The 25,252-nt window shown below is 38.0% G+C and overlaps 1 long non-coding RNA gene across 1 annotated transcript; it reads right to left on the bottom strand.

Annotated features, from left to right (window-relative positions):
• Nucleotides 1-5,848: 5,848 nt before the first annotated feature.
• Nucleotides 5,849-10,925, bottom strand: LOC146761781 (uncharacterized). Its single transcript, XR_014943700.1, has 3 exons — nt 10,763-10,925; nt 6,303-6,389; nt 5,849-5,971 (listed from the first exon to the last, which is right to left on the bottom strand). It is a non-coding gene; the product is annotated as an uncharacterized LOC146761781 (long non-coding RNA).
• Nucleotides 10,926-25,252: the final 14,327 nt, after the last annotated feature.

Below are 25,252 nucleotides of genomic sequence, written 5' to 3' on the forward strand. Positions count from 1 at the left end.
ACACTGCTGGCTCATATCCAGCTTCCCATCCACCAATACCCCCAAGTTCCTCAGTCCTTTTGTCCACCAGATTTACTGACTGTGGGGGCTGCTAAGACCCAGATAGACCTTGCACTTTGATTTTATCTGCTTCATGATTTTCAACTACTACTTGAGCCTGTCTGTGTCTCTCTGAATGGCATCTTGTTGCTCAGACATATTGACCACTCCACATAGCTTGGTGCCATCCACAAGCTTATTGAGGGTGTACTCGATCCCACTGTCAATATTACTGATGATGTTAGAGAGCACTGGTCCAAGTACTGCCCCCTGAAGGATTCCTCTTTTCACAAATCTCCATCCATTGATAGACACTGAGAGATTGATTGTCACTCTCTGAGTACAATCACACAACCAGTTTCTCATCCACTGAACAGTTCACTTGTCAAATTTGTATCTTTCCCATTTCATGAGAAGGATGTTATGGAGGACCATATCAAAGCCTTACTGAAGTCCAGACAGATGACATCAGTGGATCTTCCCTTCTCCACTGACGCAGTTAGACTGTCACAAAAAAAACCAAAAAGATTGGTCAGGCAGGACCGAATAATAGGCTATTAAAATCATATTCTAGCATCTAAGTAAATAGCATGACTATAAATCATGTCAAGCTTAACCAGCCTAGTGCTGCTAAAAAACAGAGCTACTAATTAGAAAAACATATTGGGTAACAAGATCACAGAATCTCTTCAAAAGAAATATGATTTTAAGCATCTAAGTTCATTAGTCACAGAAAAGAAAATACAGGCCTGGCAATCTAAAGCATGAACCCATACGCTTACGTAGTTTAAAGATGAATCTTCTTTAGGTGGTGAAAATTTAGGTATCACTTTCCACAGGTTTGACTTAAGATAAGCATTGAAAGAGCAGAAGCAGGCCTGGGCACACAGTATCTACACACCAAACCTGTGATCAGCTCCGAACAAACCAGGAACGAATTTCTGAACTCATACAAGTAAACTAACTCCCCAACTTAATTTAAATAGATTGTACTAAAACATCCCCCGTGTCCAAACCCTGAGCAGAGTTGTATTTTTCCAGCCTTACTGCTTAACATACCTAAAGGCAAACAACCCCATGGAGTATAGTGCTCTCATTTAGTTTTTCTTTCATTTATATTTTCCATTCTTGCCAAAGAGAAACTGCTGAGTAGTATAGGAAGATGAGAGAGTTCTGAAGGTAGGAACTGATGAAGATGATGAGTGTGAAGAGGGCTGTGTGTCAGGAGTGACACTAAAGCTAATCATCTGTGATTACACTGACATGCCCTGCCTTAGAAGAGCATTAACCCTAGGCAGCAGCTTGAAGGAGACATTGACAGGGTTTTCAGATGCAATTTAAAAGACATTTTAACCTAATCTCCACTGGCTAACATCAGACATATCTCAGAACATAATGATTTTTAAACTTATTATTTCATGCACTCTTGTTTCTTGTTTTAATTAGCACTAAAGTGTTCACTTAGGCTATCTGGTATATTGTCCCATCTTTCTCTATTTCTGTCGCTGTTTAAGAATCACTCTTCCTCCAAGCCTACCTATGGCTTTGGCCATCTTTTGAACCTGCAAGCCTTATGTATGTGAGATACAGAGAGGCACACTCTTCTTCCAGCTTTTGCTGTGATGGAGCTAGAGAAGATGGAGTAGGAAGTTTCGTTGGGTGGATACTCCTAGCAAGGTTACTGTCTTCTCTGTCCATCTTCCTGGGAAGGAGAAAGGAAGGACAAATGAGGGAAAGGAAAGCAGTGCCTTTATGTCTGGATCATGTGTCTGTGTTCTAATTAAAGGCATATGCTTATGGGTGATTCCAGAAATCTCAGTATAGATTTTAGGTGGCAATGGCTGGGTATTCATACACACTGCTGTGAGGCAGGGTCAGTGGTCTTCACATACTGCCTTTGATGAAGCTTCCACAGCACTAACTAACCAGCTGTCATGACACTACTGGAAGTGTGATCACTTATTTTCAACTGATAGTTCAGAGCAGGTATGTGGGTCACAAGCAAAATGTGCTGTTTCTTGTCTAATCTGACTGCTCAGGTAGTGAATTTTGTGTGAATAGTATGGCAAGTAGCAAAAATATATATTGAATATAGTTTTGTTCCAGTGTGAACCAGGGTCCTGAAGAAAGTAGCTGGTAGTTGTTTGCTTGGATATTTTTGCTGTTTTACTGTTTACTACATTGATTATGCTTTAGGCTCTGCCCTGCCTCTCCAAATCATTTGGGAGCATTTCATGTTTTGTACTCAGAGAAGACCTTCATTGTGAAACTTGTATCTGAATGCTGAGGTTGTGAGGAAGTGGGGACCATATGGTTCAGCAATCATTATTAAAATATCACCATTGGAAACAGTAAAGTCAAATATATCTCCTTAATACAGTGCTTTACTTAAAAATAGCCCTTGGACATGAAAGTGACTGGGTAAAATTTAGATTATTTCCCTTTCCCTCTGAAGAGGGAGAACTGACATTTTAATATTCTGCAACCAGTGGTAAATACTGGAAATTCCTAGGTAGTGTCCCCTGTTCTTTCAATTTCAACAATTAGCTTTTCATGAAATGATCACGGGTTTCCACATCAGCCAACAAAATATTTTAGGATGTTACAATTCTTGTTTATTGGGTAAAAGAGAGTGTGTGTTTTAGTGTTTTAAATTTTATTTACATTACATATTATGTATCACCTTTAATGTAATAGCATTGCTATTTATTTATTTATTTATTTATTTTTTATATATGAGCACTAGTAATATCCAAACTGTTTCTACAAATGCTCATACAAATATTATAAAATAGTGAATCTAGCCAGATATCTTTGCATTTTCTATGGTTGAGTATTAAATTTGTGAGAAGATGTCTTAATAGAATTGTTAAGTGGAGATAATGACATAAGCATGTGTTGCATCACTAGCTGTAGACAGCAGACAAAGATTTCCTCTAAAACAACAACTTTAAGAGTGGCCAGCAGCAGTTTCTTAGTATAATAGGCAAGTTCAGAAAGGAACACCCAGAAAAGAGTCATTGGTGGTTAAGAACTTCATGAGCTGGAAATTGCATCCATACAGCTATGTCTAATTGTATTTGATGTACCTTTCTTCCATTAATTTATTTTAGCACTTTTATACCAACTAAACATCCTCTGGCCATGAGTTCCACAGATTTAGTTATGTGCAGTGTGAAAATGTTCTTCCTCATGTTGTTTTAAACATGAGGACTGATTATTTCACTCAGTGCACTCTGTTATAAGAAGCAACAAGTAGCTGTTCATTAGTTGCCTTGTCCATGTCATTCACTGTCAACCTACTGAACGATGGGGACCTACACAACAAAATGAAGCGCATACCTTCTAAGAATGACTTTTAAACTTCTCTTTTAATCAAGATTCAGCCTTTCCTGTAAATGACAGTCATTATGTACCATTAAGGATGAATATGGTATGTTGCTGAAAATGAAGATTGGCTTGTTTTATCTCTCCAGTCATACTGTATTCTGTTTTTCATCTCCGAGAAGTGACTGACCCCAAACTGAATTCACAAGAAGGAATATCTTTGAGTTTGCTGAACTTTGGGATTAGTCCTGTGAGAGAAAATTCACTTCTGTAGGACAGATCTGTTTCTCAAATTCATTTAATTCTAGCTAAGGTTTGAATATGGACCCATGAAGACCAAAATTATGTGAATCATACTTGTAATTTATTCTCCTGAGCTATCACAGGGGCATTTAAACACTGTACGAGAAAATGTGGAAATGTCACCATAGCTGGGCTTTGCTAATGCTGTACTGAAGAACAGATGGTGGAGATTTCTTAAATTTCTGAATCCAAGAAATAAGGCCTGAAGTGGATCACCACTCACTGAACAGCAATTAGTAAGTTTGGCTTGAGTCTCTGCTATTGGTACTGATGCAACTTGTTTCCCATAGCCTACCAGGCCTGCTGTGTGGATAAACTTTCCTAAAGGGAGTATAAATAGGAAGTATAAATATCCATCTGAAGACTAGAGACATAGAACGCCCCTAGTTTAAGCATCATGAATATATACAGTCAGTAGTGTGTCACATACTCAAGACAGTCCTAAGACGAGTCTCCAGAGATGGCTCCTTTTGTCTGTTTTGGAAGTCAGAATGACTGAGCTTCTAACCTTATGCTTCTTGCCCTAGTGCCTTCATTGGATGGACACTTAGTCAGGAGGGGTTTATGTGGGCCTGAGTTACAAACTGTACATGAACTGAAGATGTGACAGCCCCTGCACAGGTCATTTAATTACAGACAGGCTTGTTGCATGTTGCTCTATTGGTCATGTTATCTCCTGTTGCAATCTGGCCCATGGACATCTCAGACAAGTCGCTGAAGAACATCTAGACTGGGTTGGGTACCTATTACAAGTCTAATTAGAAGGAAGCAATTACCAGCATTACATAGTGCAAATGAAATTTTGTGCAAGCAAACAGCTGCTTCGGCATTTACTGAAGCTTCTCTTTTTAAATACTCCTTACATACTCATTCACCTATTAATTTCCATTAATTGTGTACACAGTGCAGATATTTAGGTTTGTTACATAGTTCTGTGTTCTACTTGTGTCCTTCTAGCATTTCAAAATAAACTGTGTTTTTTTTCTTCTTGATCAGCAGACTAATTTTCTAGTTTGGTCAACATAACATGGAAGAAAGATATTGTCCCTCTGACAAAGTTTCAGTTCTTATTGCTCTCCAGTTTAAATAATGCATTTTTCAGTATGTCACTTGAAAATCCTTTCTTTCTGTTGTGCGCCATCAGTTTTCCCAGATAACACTTGCCACAGCCACCACAGCTTCCGGTATTTAGAGATGACAATCTGCCCCTGTTCACTGAGTGAGATGTTCCTCTTACCTCGCTTCCTTTGCTCATACAGATGTGAAGGGAACTGAAAACCTGCTCCACTACAGTGTGGCAGAAATACATTTCTACCTGTCAATCTGGGTAATCGAGGAATTGGTTTAGACAGTAGTGTGCCCACGGCAGGGATTTGTTCTTTGGAGATAGGCGAGAAATAAGCTGGTCTTGGGTGCCCTTCTGGGCAGCTAAGTAATTTAGGCCATTTACACTCTTAGCCTTTTCTTGAGGTTTTGCAGCTGACCCCTGATTCGAATCTCAGCTTGATAGTTTAACTTAATTTCAGTAGGTTTGGATCCATGCAGTCTCCAGCCATCCTGAATCTAGGAAGCTCTTCTCCTACTCAGAGACACACAGTATGTGACAGTGGAAGCAGGGGGAGAAAATGAGTTGACAATTGAAGACGTTTCCTGATATTTCACTTATTTCCAGTTCTGGGCAGCTTACATTCTTGCACTTCTGAAGAGACTTTAATCCAGAAAAAAACAGTGATTAGACCTCAACATGAAACAATATTTTCTTACTTTTTAATTTAATTTTTTTCCCTCTGCAGTTATTTTTCCCCTTTAAAGACTTATTGTTTTTATTATTTCAGTGGAAAAATGTTGATGTGAAAATTTATTTGCAGAATACACAGAACATGAACTAATGTTTGTGCTTCTGAACTCCAAATTCTTAAAGTGTTGGAAAGATGCATCTCTGTCAATGCAGCACTGCCTTTAACATTGTATGAAGAGTTACAGCTATAGGGAAGATTTTTTTCTGAATGAAGCCAGTAGGTCTACAGTAACTGATGCCATTTGATCAACAACCTGTGTATGTTTGCTAGACAAAGTGGTCCATGCTAGAGTTGTACAAATCCCAAACTGGACCGCTTACTTCAGCGCCTGCCATGCATCCTCAGTAGCATCAACTGCTGCTGAATCCTATGGTATTTTTTGGAGGTTTCTTTCAGGAAGACAGACGTTGTGTATGTCCTGCACAAACACCTGTCTCTGGGATCTTCACCTCTCTGACCTCTGCAAAGCCCTTGAGCTTCCACTTCTGGTGCCCTCTTCACTGCTATGAAAGACACACAGATTATTTCAGGTGTTATTACTGATTTTCTGTCAAATTTAATGCATGCATAAAATATGACAGTGAACTTGGACATATCTTTAGAAATTAATGGAAGTAATAAGAACGTATGAATACCTTGCATCTGCCAAATGATAGTGAGACATCTGTGTAACTTCAGACAATATTGTCTACTATTTGGCTGAATTCAGATGAGGTCATTCCTACTCCTCCATTTATCATTTCAGCAACAGTACTCCTCAGCTAGGAATGTACTTAACACAGACCTGAAGAGAACAATACCACACACAATACAATAAAAAAATCTAAGACATACCAGTGACCAATGATTGTTCTTACTGGTCTTTCAAGATACTTTAAAACCATTTGGGTTTCTTCATGCATATAGGGTGAGAAAGTGAAGCTAAGATGGAAAAGACAAGTATTAAGAACAAGCATAAGTTTCCAAATTTTGGATTTAACACTAGCAGTTTGCTCTGAAAATAAAAATCATTACTGATAATTTATGCCTTTATGGCTGTGATGAATAAGGGATGTTGTCAGAAGAAGCAAAGATTAAACGCGCTAAACATCTTTGTCATTGTTAGATATAAAATTGATGCCTCAACCATAAAAAAAAAAGTCTACTTGGTTTCTCAAGAGTATGACAGTGCACATATAATTATGCAGGGAATGAGAGTGGTGAGAACAGAGAGGTGTGGTCTTATGGTGCACTGAGTACAGGCACACACCTAGGTAAACAACCAGTCACTGGGGAAACTGATAAATAGTTTCAGTACTTCACATCTGAGGCGATAAGCAGCACTCCAACAAGTCAGAATGCCTCATCTGCCATTTCAGTTGAGTATCAGAGATGTGCAAGTCTGCCATGAGCAATAGAGAGGCATGAGCAATAGGCATGCTGCAGTGAAGTGTTGCCTTTAGGTTAACTACAGAGTGAGAAAGCAATGCATACAATCCTGCATGCTATGCAGGAATATGCTATTTTGCCTACAAGAGATAGTCCCTTTGCTTCCCACTCCTTTGCTTAGACATTTTAGACTTGAAAGGAACATGGGAGAAAGAAATATATGTAAAAATTTTGTAAAAAGTAAACGAAGAAAAAATTTATGCTAAGATAAATAATTCTGAATATTATGTATAATGAGACTAGGCACCTACAATAAGCTTATAAGGGAATTTTGGGTGTTATGAACGGTGTTGGTTCTTTCTGCATAAAGAAGACGTTTTCAAACAACCTAATATCCTTCTTAGCCGCTGTCAAAAAATATAAGAAGGCTAATAAAGCAACCAACACTACTGGTATAGCTGGATTTTGGAAACTGCTGAGAAATACACATGGCCAGTAGTTTAGTACAGAAATTATTAAGAAAGCAAAAAGCAGGCTGTCATTTTTCTTCTATGAACCTGGGTCACTGAAATGCATAGATTAAGAGCTGAAATAGTTTTTTCTTGAATATGTTTCTAAGAATCCTGTTAAACTCCAGTCATGATTTATCACATTTATCAGGTTAAAGTAAATAGCCTGCACTACAGATTCTACTTTTGCTGCCCTTTGCTGCTGATCTCTAGAAGTAGCTGAATCACAAAATGATGTATTTATAGTTGTTGGCACAAACTTGGAATTTCTGATTTGCTTGGAGAAAACTAACATTTTGAAAACTGATTTTGCTGTAAGTTCAAAATTAGTTGAGAATACATCATTGAAACCTCCGCATTTTCCTAAGTGTCTCCAGATTTGATTCTTTATCCCAGAAAAGTATGCATTGCAGGTTTATCCAGTTTTTACAGAGGTGGAAGAGACCTGGAAAACTTTCAAATATCTGCAAAATAGTAATCTGTAGTACACAAGCTTTGTATTTGATTTGTACAAGCTTTTTCACATGGTTGCTTTTTTTTGGTGAATGGTGCAAGGACAGAGAACAATATAGATGAATTCTTTGTTTGCATTGGTCACTGTTGCCTTTCATTAACCTACTGCACCAATTTCTTCTCCATCACCTTTCCTTTGGGGTGTGGTTTGAAGAGCAGTAGTATAGGTTGGTGTGATAAATTCATTCTCCCCTCAACCTGCTGTGTTAGGTTGCTACACCAAAGCAAGAAGTGCATGTTTTTTTAAGGCTAGAGGAAACCATTATAATAATTGAATTTGCCATGGATTCGAAAGTACAGAATTCAGAAATATAACTAGTGTACATAATTCAAAGAAATGCATGGTCTTGACTTAAAGACATTGTTTGCTGGGTATTCCATCACTTTCCTTGGTTATTTATTTAATACGTACTGTATTTCCACCTTAAAAATTTGCACAGTTCGTATAGACTGTTTATCTCTAGAATATAGATCCAGATTCTGAGTTTATCATGTTTAGAGTCTTCTAATGTCAAAATCTTCCCCTCACACAAGTATTTATGGCACGTGGCCTTCTCCATGTCACAAGCAGTAACATCAGCAGCTCCTGCAATGACTACTCTTTGCTTTTTTCTTTGAATCTCTTCTCCTTCTAGGAGAAGACAACCCCAACTGCAAGATTTTTTCCTCAGCTGCAGTCTCCATCTTTTAATCAAGAGCTCCACATTTCTGTTCTCTTTGCATCTGAACTGTGCAATTCAATTTAAATGTCTATATGGCCGATTATCTACTACCAACAGTAGACTTTGAGAGTGGAGAAGTGAGAAAGCTGCACAACAACTATTTACAAACTCCAAGTAACTTGTTTTGTTTGTAGGAATGATTGACGAGAGGACTGTAGACTCCATAACCAAACAGTCCTATGCCATTTTCTTTCTACTCTCCATAATTTCCCCACACAGCGGGCCACAGACTTCTTTCTCTCCCTTCTCCTTTTCTTCTTATGCAAACATTCAAAGAACAATCCCTAGATCTTCCTTCTTCCCAAAGGCAGAAAGTCAACAACCCAGAAAAGCAACGAATACATCTGACAAGGAGGTGGGTTTTTCACTCCTACCATCTAAACTAGGCACATCAGTAAGGCTGAAAATTCTAGCATTTGATTTATGGCTAAAGAGGAAAGGGGTCAACTGACCACAAAGCACTCCTAAAAGTCTCATTGCTTTTGAGAATAATAATAAAACATTCTAACTGTTTCTTTGGAAAAAGGATATCATCCTGAGCCTCATAGTTGTTGGTTTTTTTTTGTTTCATTCTTTTTTTTTCTTTTTTCTTTTTTCTTTTTCTTTCATATGCGGAAAGAAATACAGGTATTTAAATACAAATTCAACATAACTTGCTTTCCAGGAGGAAGAACAAAGAGAGAAAAATATACTAGCATACCCTGGCTAGTCTGGAGGAATCCTTTATTCCCTCAGCTTTATGCAACTAACTTGAGAAAATCAAGTAAGAGCACATACTCCCTGTTCAGTCAGTAGAGAGGAAATCACCTGTGGAAGATGAATCAGAGCGTCCAAGATCTGATTTCCTTGGTGGAGACGCTCATCTCCTCCCAGTGACTATAGAGGGAGTGCAGAGTGACAAAATTTAGCATGTCAGAGCATCAGACAGAGGCCTACAGTGAGCTGGCTTTCCATCTCTCTGAAGAAATCTACTCTAAATGTATTTACCCACTTAGAAAAGTTATTCTGCATAGTATGATGATAAAAACAATGTTGAATGACCTTTCTTCCAAAAACTGAGAAGGAAAATTGCATGGTTTCATTGTACTCATGCCTCATTCCCTCTCCCTTTACTCTACCTCTGCAACCTGGAGTCAAGAATATATTCACATTTTGGCTTCTGTGCTTAACCTATCTATTAAATGGAAAATACTGTCCTTTTCTATAGTTATTATAAATTATTCTGGAATTAAGAATCATAGAATCAGAGAATCACCAAGGTTGGAAAAGGCCTTTAAGATCATCCAGTCCAGCTATTCACCTATCACCAATATTTCCCACTAAACCACGTCCCTCAGTACAGCATCTAAATGTTCCTTGAACACCTTCAGGGATGGAGACACCACCACCTTTCTGGGCAGCCCATTCCAGTGCCTGACCACTCTCTTGGAGAAGAAGTATTTCCTACTATCCAACCTAAATCTTCCCCGCTGCAACTCAAATTCATTCCCTCTCATCCCATTGCAAGTTACATGGGAGAAGAGGCTGACTCCTACCTTGCCACAGCCTCCTTTCAGGAAGTTGTAGGGCGTGATAAGGTCACCCTTGAGCCTTTTCTTCTCCAGACTCAACAATCTTAAGGCCTGTGTTCCAGACCCTTCGCAGCTTTTTTGCCCTTCCCTGAACACGCTCCACGGCATCAATGTATTTCTTGTCGTGGGGGTCCCAAAACTGAACATAGTAGTTGAGGTGTGGCCTTACCAGGGTTGAGTATAGAGGGATGATCTCTTCCGTTCTCTGCTGGCAAAACTATTTCTGATACAAGCCAGAATGCCATTGGCCTTCTTGCCCACCTGAACCCCCAGGTTCATTTTCTCCACACATTCTTCCAACCACTCTGCCCCAGGCCTGTTGCATTACCTGGGATTGTTGTGGCCAAAGTGCAGGACTCAGCACTTGGTCTTGTTGAACTTCATCCCATTGGCTTCAGCCCAGCTATCTAGCCTGTCCAGGCCCTCAGATGGGTCTTTCTACCCCCAAGGTTGATTGACACTTCCTCCCATCTTGGTGTCATCTACAAACTTACTGGGGGTGCAGAACAGACCCCAGTATCAAGCCCTGGAGAACACTACTTGTGGCTACATTTACCACCACTATCTAGGTCCTGCCATCCAGCCAATTCTTTACCCAGAAAAGAGCGTACCTGTCCAAGCCACAGGATGCCAGCTTCTCCAGTAGAATACTGTGGGAGACAGTGTCAAAGACTGTGCTGATGTCTAGGTAGGAAAACATTTTACTGAAGGAGTAAATCTGTGTTTGGTGAACTTGAGATTTTGAGTAACTTGTGTAACTGCAGAGGCTTTTTGTCTTCTGAGCCTCTTTCTTTCTGATGTGAAAGACTTCATCACTTTGTAGCTCTGATTCATTAGGAAGGATTTGTAAGCTTCCAGAGACAATGAATACCACACATTCCATTGAGCCCGTGCTCCACAGGTCTTTTATTGCTTTGAACATAAGACAGTTTCAAAGCGTTTGAAGGACTGACTGAAAAAGAAGTCCCAAGGCTTACTCTATGTTTGAATGTTACCAATCCACTTATTGCAAACAAGCTTAGGTTGAATTTGTGACAAATTCTACAGAGATAAAACAAGGCAAAAGAAGGTCTATCTCATCAATTGCAGATAAAAAATTCAACTAAGGGGCATCTGTGTGTGTCAAACTTGGAAATGAATCACAATCCACAGCAATGGCAGCTGAACCTAGAAAATGTATGTGAGTTGAAATATGTTGTTTTTGAGCATATTTGGAGACATAGGCATGAGAATCTGAGTCATTCAGAGAGCTAGCAGAGACTGCCTCAGCCTGTGTTGATAACAGTTATGGAGCCTGAGGAGCAGCTGAGCTCCCTAAGACAGCAGTCTGCACAGAATTTTCACAGAGGTAAGCAAGGCAAATGTAAACGAAGAGAGTTGTGCCTGCAATTCCTGTGCATCCAATTGTTACAGTTGCACCTCTCACCAAGATATGCCAGTAGTCTGCGGAAACCATAATATATGGGAGGTTTGAAGTCACTGCATTGCGTTGGAGTTCTCTGCCAGGAAGATTACTCTTGCTAAGATCTGCATACTCCTGCATAACAGACGTCGTCTGGATTACACTGTGGTTTAATATGGTAAGAGTTCAAGCAATGTTTCCCTCTGCAAAACCAAATCCTGTTTTCCCTCCTCATATAAGAAGTCTCACTGAGCCAGAGGAACAAGCTAGGCTTGTAGGGTATAACATCCTTTGAACTAAACTCTACCCTCAGTTATAACTCTGTGAGTTGAAGCATGTCTTGCACTTTACTGATGCTAGTTAGGAAGTTTCATTGCTATTGCAGAGGAAAGACAGCAGCTTTAAACCTTTTCACTCATTCAGAAGTTCCAAGAGCATTTTCCTAGTATAGTACTATAGCGTGAACTGAAACATATGATTATTACTACAGTTACTTGGTCATCTTTACTTTTTGACCACACATCTATAAAAAGGCTTGTTCAGAATTGAGCTTCAGCTTTGAGTAGTGAACCTGAAACATTTCGCGTAGTAGTCTAAGGAAGCTTAATGAGCATGTATCTGATTTAATGATCTTTTGCAAGCATCTTTCTTTCTTTCTTACTTACTTTCTTACTTTCTTTACTTTCTTACTTTTTTTAAAAATTATTTATTTATTTATTTTTAATAAGATTAGCAGAACTTTTCTGCAAGAGAGAGGTGCAAAAGTAAAATAATAACCATAAAAAGACAGGCTAAGGAGGCAAAGGAATCTGCTGTGGACACTGAGAATTTTCTTGTTCTCTTTAAAATAAAGGATTCTCATGCATTATAAGAAATAAATATTTGTTAAAATAAATAGTTTACAGAATATTTTATATTAATAATTTTGGTTGGAAAGTATAGGGAAGACCAGAGAAGGAAGAAGCAAAAGCTTGTGTGGAAACTTAGCTTTAATAAGATCAAGTTTTGCCTGGCCATGTTTTGAAACGATCTGGAAAAGCCTGTTGCCTTCCGCAAAGAACAAACACAGTTAAAATTACTAACGCAATGACTCTACTTAACAAACAACTTAATACCTGCAGACTTTCTAACTGGGTGTGGAGGTGTAATTGGCTCTCTTGGATCTTTCTCCTTGGACAGAAGCCAAAGTAAACTCCCAATCCAAGTCATCCTGATTTATAAAACATTTTCTGAAGCTCTTGGTTCCCATGAAGGCCCAATATCTACTTAACAATCGGAAATCCAGATACAAGTGAAACGCTTCATTTAGAGGCTTTGTCTGCGTAAACTACACAAAAGCAGAAGTGCAAACATGCTTTAGGACACATAAACCCCTGTGTAGCACACACTGGTCTTTGTAAATTAATATAATGAAATATTTGCTCATTGAAAGTATCTGTTTACATGTATAAGATCATCAAGCACAGACGTGCACTTCCAGTGTCTATGCACATCAGGTGCTGTTAATAATTTTGACTGAAGAAAATCTCTGTGATGAATTCCAGCCACTTCCATATTGTCAGAAAAACACAGAATATTTTTGGAGGCACAGAAACAGGATGTAATGGTGAAATTTTCTACTGATGACAGAAAGATTTTGTACATTTCCATTTATCTTTTGATAAAGACTTTTACCTTTTAATCTTCATAGCAATGCTGGAGAGGCTTCAGTGCTTTCAGTGTAAAATTTGCATGGACATTTTCCCTGATAGAAAAATCACTTTTAAATTGTTCAGCTAGATGTAAATGGCGTGCAAACAAATATGGCATACACACCCATAACCTGGATGGAAGCTAGAGGTAGAAATTAGGAAAAAAGATTCTTGAAAGTATTGCTTTCCAGAGAAAAAGGGGTGGAAGGAAGCACAGAACTGGGATTCCTGCTCTGGTATGGTCACCAGGGAAGAGTGGCCACGGGGCAGGAGACAGACTAACTGCCTCTGCAAGAAGGGTGCTTGGGACAAGCTGTGCTCCTGAGAGTCTGGAGGGGACTCTCCCTCATATGGGTGCTATCTTGTTTAGATATATGATTATACTCAGGACTTCACTGTGTCTACTTCAGAGTTAGTGGAGGATCACAGGATTCATTACCATTTGGTTTAACTTTTGCTCTGTGTTATATTTTTCTGACTCTTGTTGTAATCGTTATTCTTTATGCTGGTGATTATTCAGAATGGCATGCAAGTAATACTTGCTGTTGCTGAAGTAATACTATTCAGCCACCTCCATTTTCTTTCCAATACACTCCAACATATCACTTTATTTTCTCAGTCTGCAAGCATGTCTGGAGTGCATAATGGCCCCAGTGAAAACAAAACCCAAGCCACAATACCAGCTATAGTCCAACCACAGCAGAGATGAGCTAATTCAGCCTTGGTAGGACTGAGGCCACAGGCAGTACAGTAGATTTCTGCATCTGTGCCAGAGAGAACTGCTATTCTCCTTTTTTTTTAATACACAATTCAAAACAAGCTGCATCAGGGACACCTCAATAAAATAACAGACTGCTAACACCGGTGTCATTTTCAGCTTGGCTGATTTTGGAGATGCCGTAGCAGCATATAATGTTCAATAACTATCTTTACTGAGGTTAAATACACAGTTTCAAAGAGCTATCTAAAGTCTTCCTGGCTTATCTGTTAAACTGGGGAATGTTCTCTGTAAGAGCTAAAAATAATGAGGGTAAATTGTAACACTAACATTAAGCAGAAAAAAGTCTTTTGAAGTATTGCCCCGTGGGACTCACCTAGGCTAGTTCAGTCAGGTTTGGGAAGTGCTAGATGATGGAGGATATGGAAATGCAGAGAATCTGGGTTCCAACATGAGGGAAACACAAGCTCTCTGTCTAATCCCTGACAGAGGCAAGGCTGAGCAAGACACAAGCAAACCCTCCAGAGGAGTTTAATGTGGAAACCATGTGATGAGCAGGTAAGTATTTATTATTTAAATAGTTAAATATTTATTATTTTTAAAAATATAATTCTCGCTGTTTAAACATTTTTGGGCATTTTTCTCCTTTTCTACTTTAAAAATCTATGATTTGTGGAGATGCCCTGTGACAGAGCAGGAAGCCTTTTGGGTCAGGGGATACAGGGCCCTCTCCTTGACCTCCACCTGGCGGCCATTGCTCCGGATCAGAGAAGGAGAGAGAGGCCTGTGTGCCAGTAGCAACAGGTCCTGCTCAACTGGAAAATGCACTGCACATACTGGATGATGGCGAGGATGAACTGAGGGCTAGTTTGCAGCATTCCAGTGTAGCCATTATTAAGAAATAATGCAAACTTTTTCTTCTGGGAGGAACCACCTGGAAACATGCCCACACTCTGCTTTACCTCCATGTGGCAATGCCAGCTTGCATGAAGTGGTTTGCCTTGTTTTTCCATGCAGGAAAAGCTGGACTCACCCTCTCCAAAGAGCCTTCATTTTCTGAGGAAAATGGAGTCAAGCTGATGTTCCTTTGGGGACAGAGTGAGATTCTTTGCAGGAGTGGCCTGTACATCTTCCTCTCTTTGGCTCTTTTCAGTTCACTTAAAGTTCACTTCAGTTCACCTATACAGACATAGCTACTGACTATGAATAGTAAGGTAAAATAAAAACACTTTCAGAACTACTGAATTCATTTTAGTTTCTGAAGAGGCACAGAGATTTTCAACAGAGATCAGAGTGTACCTATGTTTTGACTTTTTAATATGTATGTTTTGTGTAAAAGAGTCTTTTTAAAACAAAGATTTGGGCGGGAAAAGTATTTTAAAAAATCACCATTTCTGTTATACAATTCTTATGATAATTAATGAAGAACAGTGGCATGAACTGCTAAAAGACATCAAAGGAAAAGGATGTTCTTTTCATGTTTTACATCTCAGAGGAAAGTTACTGAAAATTCCTAGTGAAGACCTCTAACCTAATGCTAGCACAGAATGTACTCTCAATTATACATGTTCATAGGCCATATGTTGCACTACTGTTAAATTAACACTTATAATTGTATGGTGATGTTATGGATTTCTGCATGCACTGAAGGCTATATATAGAATTGCTTGTGATACTGCCACCTTCAGGAATTAAGTTTTATGTAAATTTAAAATAACTGTAGTTGTGAGATGAAATAACACTGGAAGTAATGCATTTATCTAATTTCCAGGCATGTAAATCTCTCAAGATCCAAACTGTGTTCCTTACTTATCTTATTTAGCATCTCTGAATTTAACCTTCATGTTGTAAGGCTAAAAAATTCAAAGGCAATTTAAGGCTGCTTCAATTAATGTGCCAAGGGGCCAGATAAACATGTGCCATGTTAAGCAGATAGCAAAAAGCATTATGAATGTGTAAAGCAAGATAACTCCCACTTAAATTACTCCAGCTCTGCTTATACATTTCCCTATATGGCTCAAAAGGATTAGATGTTCAAATGTTCTTTAGAGGTGCAAGCTTTAGCAAACAAAGATGTGGGACTAAAATGAACAAGATATTTTTTCCATTCCTTTGAATTATCAGAGATTTTTCAAACGAATCCTGCACTGTACTTTGAATGAAAAGAGGATCTTCCAAAGTCTTAAATACTATTTGCAGTAGAATATTGACTATTGTAGACCTGTAATTAATACAGTTTGCAAGAATGTAAAACAGTGAGATTTCAGACCTTGCTTTGAGTAATTCAGAAGAAATATCTCATTTTTTTTCATGTTCCAAGAAAGTAGCCTATTTAGTTGGTTATTTTATACTGTACCTTACTCAGGCCCTTTTATTAGACTTGTCTAACATATGAATGAATGTCACAAAAATTCAATTCACATTCAGTCCAAATTTTCATGTCTGTGACATCTGCACCTGAGCGAGTAACGCAGGATATCTAGGGTCACCATCTGTATTCAGTGGAAATAGAGTAGATATGGTTGTTCCACACAGGGCAATATTAATCTGATCAAATACAGGCTTCTGGTTTAGAATAAGGCATCCATCAACTTCTGATCAAATCTCTGCAGAACAAAACTAAATTCCAAGCTCAGAAGTTTGTATTTATGTAGTAAACACACATTTAGTCAGTTCAGTCTCCTGCCATTACCCACCTTCAGCGCATCTCAGGAATTCACAAGGACACCTGCAGTGGGTTTTTGGAAACAAAGTTTAAATGTTTCCTTTGCTTATTTTCTCACGTCCCTCTAATCTCAGTCCACTTTGTAAAAACAATTAAATACTAACTGGTTATCAAGCCTGGTTCCATGAATTGTCTGATTTTCTGAAAATATGGATTCAGCTTGGGTTTGTAACATCATAGTGAAGACCCCAATCAACAAGTTAACAACTAGTCTGCAAACATTTTTTCATAAGAAACCCCCTCCTGATGAATATTTTTCTGAAATATTAAAAATCCTTCAGGATATCAAAAGTTGTATCTTTCGTGATCTTTGTATGAAGAGGAAAGACATTCAAAAATTACCAAATATTTATTTTCTGACTTGATAACAGTAGCAATCACATGTGTTTAGCTTGTGTTTAATGCCTTAAACACATTTTGCTTACTGCCTATATCTGATAATTAGTGAGCTAGGCTTCCTTCAGAACCACTACAGATGGTGTATCTTATATAGAAAAAGCATGTAGAATATAAGATTTTCAAGCTGTTTCTGCAACTTTTTCTTTTTTTTCGCTTTTTCTGTTGCTGTCCTTTGTTTATGCCAAAATGAAGACTTGTAAGCTCACATTTTATTATGTAATCTTCCTATGAATTTGCTCAACAATTTAAGCTTTCCTGCCTAAAAATGAATGCATGCTGATAGAAAAACCTTAGCTTATGATATTTTTTCTCATATCAGAAATGCAGTTAATTCTTTCTTTCTTTATAGAACAAAACCAGAAAAAAAAACAATAATGCAGTATTGTGTCATCCATGTATCATGTATCATAACTTTAAACATCATAAGGGAAAAATGTAAATATCATGAATATTATTACTATTACTCTTTGTCAGCCAGTCACCATCTTACACAGTCCTTACTTTAGATAATACAGTAAACAGAAAGTTAATTATCTAGTAGGAAGGAAAAAAAGCATAGCACAACAGCTTTGTAATATCCTTTTGTACCCTACTGATTTTATCTGCTTCTAAAGTATTATGATCTCAGTTTTATAATTATACACAGGTACGTAAAATAAGACTTTGCTTTGAACTCCTTGAAATACAGCATAAAAGAATTACACACTCCAAATGCAGTATTAACTTGGCTTGCTGTAATATTGAAAGGTAGCAAACAGACAAATTAATCATGGGACAGATGGCTTGTGTCTCACCCAGGGCTATACCATAAACCCAAGAAAGCCCAGTTTAACCTCTTGCTCAAGCCAGAGATTTATGTATTTATTTATTTTCTGATGACTTCAATATGCATTGGACTGGATCCAGAAAAGGAGAGGATGCTATCAGGCACGAACTACTTTGCCTTGATAGGAACTTGAGGCAGATACCTGTTTGAAGAGTCAGTTTCAAGAGCAAACAAGAAACCCTGGTGGTGTAAATACATGCCTACTGTATCAGTACCAAATAATTGCCCTTCTTATTCTCAAAGAAAGGTTGTAGCATAAGTTTTCAACTATTGCCCTTTTCTCTATCATTTACCGTAGTTTTTCTTGTGGCAGTAGTATACCCAAGGTGTAACAGCAATTCTTGTCATTTCTAGTGTGCAAATTTAAGAAAAAATAGTGCGAATGAAGATGGAAATGGAATGTGTTCAGTCAAAAAAACCTGTGAAATAACAGCAATTTTTATTTACTTACTATTTTCTTATTTTTTTACTATCATTTAATAAGAAGAAATATTTTGTAATTACATGGAAATGTTTTTGTCTTTCCCTAAACTCATTGATAATTAATCCAACATTAACACCTTTTATATAAGAATTCATGGGAAGAAAATGATAAGGATATGAATATACAAAAAAACTTAGAACCAAAATATTATTTACATTTTTATAAATAATTATCTTTATTTCTATTAATAATGTTAAATGCAGATAAAGAATTTATTTGTGCTTCTGCTTTCAAGTTGATTTACATAAATCAGGAAGCTGTCTACACTGAGATGCATTTGTGACAAATTCATAAAGCGAGTACATTTTGAATTATGAGAAAAAGAGAGAAAAAGTGGCATTAAATGAGGCTGCTAGCTATGAATACCTTACTAATCAGTTTCCAGTGATATCTGTGACAACTACAAATTTCATGAAGAAGTTGTGAACGGCACTGGACAAACAATGTTTCTTTTGTCTTACACAGTACAAGTATACAGTACCTTAACATCGTTTAATCATCTCAACATTGCCGCCATATGCACCATATGTGATAACTGCTGTTTGAAAGGTTTGCTAAAATGTCATCTCCAGTTCATTACATTTAAGATATAAATATTCCTTCCCTTTTAGATCTCTTGTAAGAAGAATCATAGAATCATAGAGCCATAATGTTGGAAAAGACCTACAGATCATCTAGTCCAACTGTCCTCCTGTTACTGTAGCTAGAGCAAACCACTAAACCATCTCTTGTAGCTCTTCATCCAGACTCCTCTTGAACACTGCCAGGGATGGTGACTCCACCACCCCCCGGGCAGCCATTCCAGTGTCCAACCACTCTCTGAGAAAAAGTGTTCCTTCTTATGTCCAGTCTAAACCTCTTCTGGTACAACTTGTGGCCATTTCCTCTGGTCCTGTTTGTTGCCTGGGAGAAGAGGCCAAACCTCTCCTCATCACAACCTCCCTTCAGAAAGTTGTAGAGTGCAATGAGGTCTCCCCTGAGCCTCGTCTTCTCCAGGCTAAACAATCCCAGCTTTATGAACAGAGTGGTGTGTTTATCTGTGATGGTGAAAGGAAAGGGTCAAGCAGTTGGAAGGGCTGTGGTGGTTATGACTGTTGAGGGAACCACAGTGGTACTCTCAGAGGGCTCTGCTTCTCAGGGAGGGGTGGAAGAGGTGGCTCAGGAAAGAAAAATGTAAGGAAGGAAAGTTAGGGAGGTACATTACCCATGCTGTGGGAATAAGGGAAGCTCATAAACTGCATGGAAAAGGGTCTTCCTCTGTTTTGTTACAGATCACCTTACCTTTGTATAGAGATACTTGCAAATACTTGCTTCTTTAAAATTATAAAGGCTATATATGCTGATGGATAACAGGGAAGACAAACTCACTGTTGTTATGATGAACAGAATTTGTTCCCTTTCATAGCTTTGTAGAAGTAAAATTGAATGTATATTTTGCATGTGTGTGTGTAGATGTGGGCTTGAGTATATGGAAATCATGTCAGTAAATTGCTCCTAGCATTTATACATTACCATGCGTGTTGCAGCTTGGTTTTCATAGCATTCCACTAACACAGATCAGAACATTCCTTGCTCTTTTGAGTATCTACTGGCCTTGTTTAGGACTGCTACATATTTGCATGCCTCTGAGAAGAAAAGGAGGAAAAAGAATCCTAAACTTTTAAAACTTGTTTTTAGACTTTACAGTTTTCTGAAGATGGAATACATTTGTTGTTTAATGTTCATTGCAGTGTCGTTACTTTCATTTAGTTTTCTGCAAAAAGGAAGATAAATAAGTGTGGGTAAAACTGGCTGGAGGTAGATTTACTTTGCTAAATCATTCCTCCTAGTTTTCATTTTACCACATTAAGGACAAGTGAGCGTTTCAAATCAGAGTTGGGTTTTATATCATCTTTGAGGGAATAGTAATCAGGAAAATGATAAACACATTAGGAAAACGTAAACAGTGAAAAGGGTAAACTTTTTTTCACCTGTTTTGTTGTGGTTTTATATGTTGATGATACGGTAGATAGTGAAGACAGAAGTGTAGAGGCTCTAAATACAGAACAAGATACTACCTGTTGCTTAGCTTTGACTGAATAAAGCAGTCCAAGAAAATACCAGAAAATAGTCATGGCAAGTTTTTCTCTGCTTAACTGTTATGCAATTCAATGTATTTCATCATGCATATTAAAATTTTGAAGAATGGTGAGCGGGCTTGTTTCTCAATTCACTTCATTAATATCAATTCTATCAAGAGCTGTTTTCAAAAAATCAGTAGTATTATGCTGATGTAAAAGGGTGTAGTTGATAAGTATACAAGGCCCAATGTGTATATAGTTGTTCCCAGAAGTTGCTTTCCACTAAGTAGTTACACTCTTTACTTTTACAGTTATTTATAAAACAATAAGTAGCAATTATGTATTTATGTCTTTATGACTGTAATTGTTTTCTGCACACTTTCAACATGGACAAATGACTACAGAAGCAAGAGTGTTTAATTGTGAAAGACATTTTGACTGAATAAGGGCTGCAGCACTCTGCTGTCAAGCAAAAGATTTTGAAAGACTGTAAATTGAGTTAAATTGTTCTGGAGACATCTTCCTTTTTATTTTTCAAAGCATTTCCTGTCTAAATGGTGAATGTGGCCAATGACATATAACATGATCATGATTATGAAGTAAGTGTGAGTGATGGCGTTCCTGCTTGGCTCAAGATGATTTATTATGTATTAAACTAATTTCCTATGTTAGTGAAAAAAATAGGTAATATTGTGATACTGAAGTTTTAGTTGTAATTAACTCTTTTCTGAGAGCAACCTCTTAGACTGAAATAAAAGATCTTCTTTGCCAATAAGTAAATAATTTTTCTAGAATATTTTGACAGTTTCTAATCTCCTAAGTTCAATCATACTCAGGAAGGATTCTTCTTTGATAATATTTGTTCCCTTAGCCATCTTGGACTTCAGCTTGTAGAGAATATGCTACCACATTTGGAGTAAAATCTTTCATAGAATTATATGACTGGAGCTGAAAGAGAGAGCACCTTGAAACTCAGAAGATTCCCACAAGACTGATATGAGAAACAACTGTGCTCTGACATGGTGCCCTGCTAGGCTGGGACAAGACCAGTGCTGCTGCAGGCTGGCTGGGAACCTGTGTGCCCCCCTGGTGAAAGCACAGAGATGGAGTATGCCCTAAGGAACTAGGAAGGTGAGGTGCTCCTATGTACTCTGCTTGCATTATCGGTCCTAAATGACCCAATAAAATGGTATCACTGTTCTATATCTGATTACATGGAAATACTTCTGGAGAAAGTAATTTCTCTAGTACCAAAATGATTTAGAATTATTTCTGGAATAAATGACTCATACTCAGTAATAAATACATATATATGTATATATACATACATACACATATATAAAATGTATAATATATATATATATAATATATGTGTACATATTAAATATATATAAATTGGTAGTTGATTAGCATTGTGGGAAATCTTACACTTGCAGTAATATTAGCAATCTTCATGTTTATATACATGTATGTTTCATTTGTGTTGTACACAGCCAATTTTTCAAACAAGCCAAAAAAAAAAATTATTTCAAGCAACCCAGTAGAAGAGCATACTGTATTTACTGCCTGGAGGTTATAACCACATAAGGAAATAAAATATGGCATGATCTTAAATCATTTCACCCCTGGCATTCCTAGTCTATTTTCAAAAATGCCAGGGTGAAATCTGAACCTCCTGCGAACGCTGCAAAGTTTTCATCTGCAGCCTGCAGCATGGCCTGGAGATCATTTCTGTGTGCTTTTGTGGTGTGACCGCAGCATGGAGTGAGGCAGAGGACATAAAGCGGGGCCATGAAGCGTGGTCTAGTTAACCACAGTTCGCTGTGCGCAACCACGCCTCAAAGGGGAATCCTGCAGACAGTCAAACCAATTAGGGCAAAGCAAAAGCTTCCCTTCCAGCTCAGAACATTCTGTGATTTTATGCAGAATGAAAAATAAAGTTTATGCTGGAATCCCATATTTACTCAGTCCTGTTTTGTTAGCTAGTATTAGCCAATTCTAAGAAGAATGAACAGCTCATGCTTAAATAAATGTGGAGACATTTTAGAAAGTTATCACTGTGGAGCCCGGCCCCATCTCACAGCCTGTGGCTGCTCACCAGTGTGATAGTGAACCAGTTCCTCAGGTGTGGCAGTTCACCTCCCAGCATGTTAGCTTGTACCAAAGCTGATGTTGGTTTAATGTAATGCACTCAACTGTGTATTATGATGGCCAAATGTTGGCCCAACCTTGCTGACTCTGTGAGAAACTGAAGGGGAAGAAATCCTTGTGTGCTCTGCTGTCTTGCTCTGCTCTGACTGTGAATGTTTCTCATCTTTCCCCACTAGTTTATTTTTGCTTAAAGGAACCATTATTCTAGAGCCTGATCCTATCTGTGAACTGTGCTCTGTTCAGGCCTCTCTCTGGAGTGTGTCCTGTACTAACTAGTAGCCATATAGGCTGAAGGTTATAGTAGTATGGGGCAAATAAGATAAATAATTGTGTCACAGCTTTTAAAAAGGAGACACATAGGGAATCACAGCATGTCCACAGGGTGAACAGAAGACTTAAAATAAAGAAAGAAAAAAAGGCTTCTGTGGTGTGAGGCTTATGAGGAACTGGAACTCGCTACAGCTCTGATCTATGCATTGGACTTCTACTATCACCAGCCCTGTTAGCAAAATTTGTAGTGTGCTTTAGTACATGAATCCTGCTCTAAAATGCTAGCTGAAGTGTTTTTCAGCTCAGAGAAAACATTTTGCATAGGCCTTAAAAAGTAACCTCTCACTGAATGCATTACTTGGAATCTCAGCATGAGAGCCAGCATATAGCAAAAAAAAACCACCCACATTCCCCTACTTGCCAAGTCTCTTAAAAAAGTTATTGCCCATTAAGTGCTTGTTTTCTCTGCCTGAAGTTGAAACCACAGCACTGTAAACATGGCTGTTAACTAACCCTACTTGAGGTTTTGATCGAAACCTTGCTCAGATGCAAGATTTGTTGGATGTTGTTGGAGTATTAGTCCAAGCCCAAAACAAGCCCAGGTGATGGCAGAGTGCAAGCATCATGCTACTGGAGCTGTGAAGTCAGATGGGCTCCTCCAGTTCAATGTTTCTGCAGAGAGAGCCAGGGGATAACCTGCACCTGGAGCATGCTGGACTGGCCCCACTGCCACCCAGGACAGGACCCACAGCTGGGATGTTACATGGCAGAGTCATCATTGCAGAACAGAGAGTACAAGCAGGATTCACAATGTTCTGCAGCTTGAAAATAAAGAAGGTATTCTGTTTTGTCCTTAGAAGTATGGATATACAAAAGGACAAAACTGCTCAAACAAAAGTGAAATTTGATGTGTTCAATTCTTTGATCCCTTTTTAGACATCTAGTTCAGGCCTAACATTGAACTCATTGGAGCTGAAGTTAGGGAATAAACCTCACTGTTTGTCACCACAGCCTCATAAAAGCTTGGCTGGAAGAGAAAAATACATGAAAGTTCGTGCTTTATGTCTGGGGATAGAAATATGTGCCACTTCATGTCTGTAAGGAAAAATGTTCTATATTTTTATCAGATACATTAAAATGTGGTCGTTACAAAATGTTGTTTGAATCTTCTGTGTAGAACATTTAGTTTGCTTAAACAGCAGAGTAATATAGAACACAAGTGGTATTTATTATTCCTTTATTTTAGAGCAGCTTAATTTCCAAAGAATGTCAAAGTTCACAGAACTCTCTACTCTTTGAAAATGGCAATTCCAAAAGCAAAATTAAGTTAAATTTTCCTCATATTGAATTTCTCCTTGGGTTTATGGAAGTTATCCACTCAAAAACAGATGAAAGAATTAAAGCTCACAAACACTTGCTGATAATTTATCCACTATGAGCTCAGATGGTTACTTCTCAGTAACTTGAATATTCACATGAGGAGTGTGATTGAAGCAGGGTCAAGAGCCTAGTCATATAGGTACATACTGCTGTGACTGAAGAACTACGGACTGCAAAAAGTTAGTATTTACAACCATATGTTTCCACAGAAGTAGGCTTATTTTATTAGCTGAATGATCTGGTGAACCTTGGAGTTTAGTGGGTAAGGAAAACAATTTCTAATACATTTCTAATCATCTTAGAGCTTTAATACATAGTCAACAGTTTCTTTTTCTAATAACAGAAGTAATTATCACTACATGAGAGGGAAGAAGCAAAGTCTTCTGTTACTTTTATTTTTTAATTTAATAACAGCATTGGTATTTCCAATGTGTGTTTGTAGAACTTAATGATAGATCTATTGCAGTGTTAAGTATGAGGGTAGAAGCTGGGTTTGAATTTCTCTAAATAGCACAGCCACAAATACATTCAATTGGGATATTACCTGAGCATAAACAAAAGAAGATTCAGGCTAATAATCCTCAAATTGGGAAACAAATAGCCAATTAATTCTATATTATTGTAAAACTTGTTGCATGTATACGATAGACAGGTAAGTCAGGGGATTTGCCCAAGGCTACAGATAGAGCTGGAAGTGCATCAAGGATTAAAACTAAGGAGAAACTGATTATCATTCAGCTCACACTTCTTCTGGAATGTCCATAAAAGACCACGCACAACTTGGTCAGTTATATGAGATTACCTGTATCTTTCTCTTATGTAACAAAACCTATTTAAAACAAGGGTATGATGTCTAAAAATTAAACATATATGGTACAAATGGTTAATTTATTTCATTGTACAATCTTTGAAAAGTGTAGCTGCTAAATAGGTCAGGTGCAGATCCTGCCCTGTCAGCACACTGATTATTGTACATGTTGTTCTTAAAACTGATG

Source organism: Coturnix japonica, chromosome 2 (genome assembly GCF_054131305.1).
Source record: "Coturnix japonica strain WE chromosome 2, WE-NBRP24, whole genome shotgun sequence".
Taxonomy (NCBI): domain Eukaryota; kingdom Metazoa; phylum Chordata; class Aves; order Galliformes; family Phasianidae; genus Coturnix; species Coturnix japonica.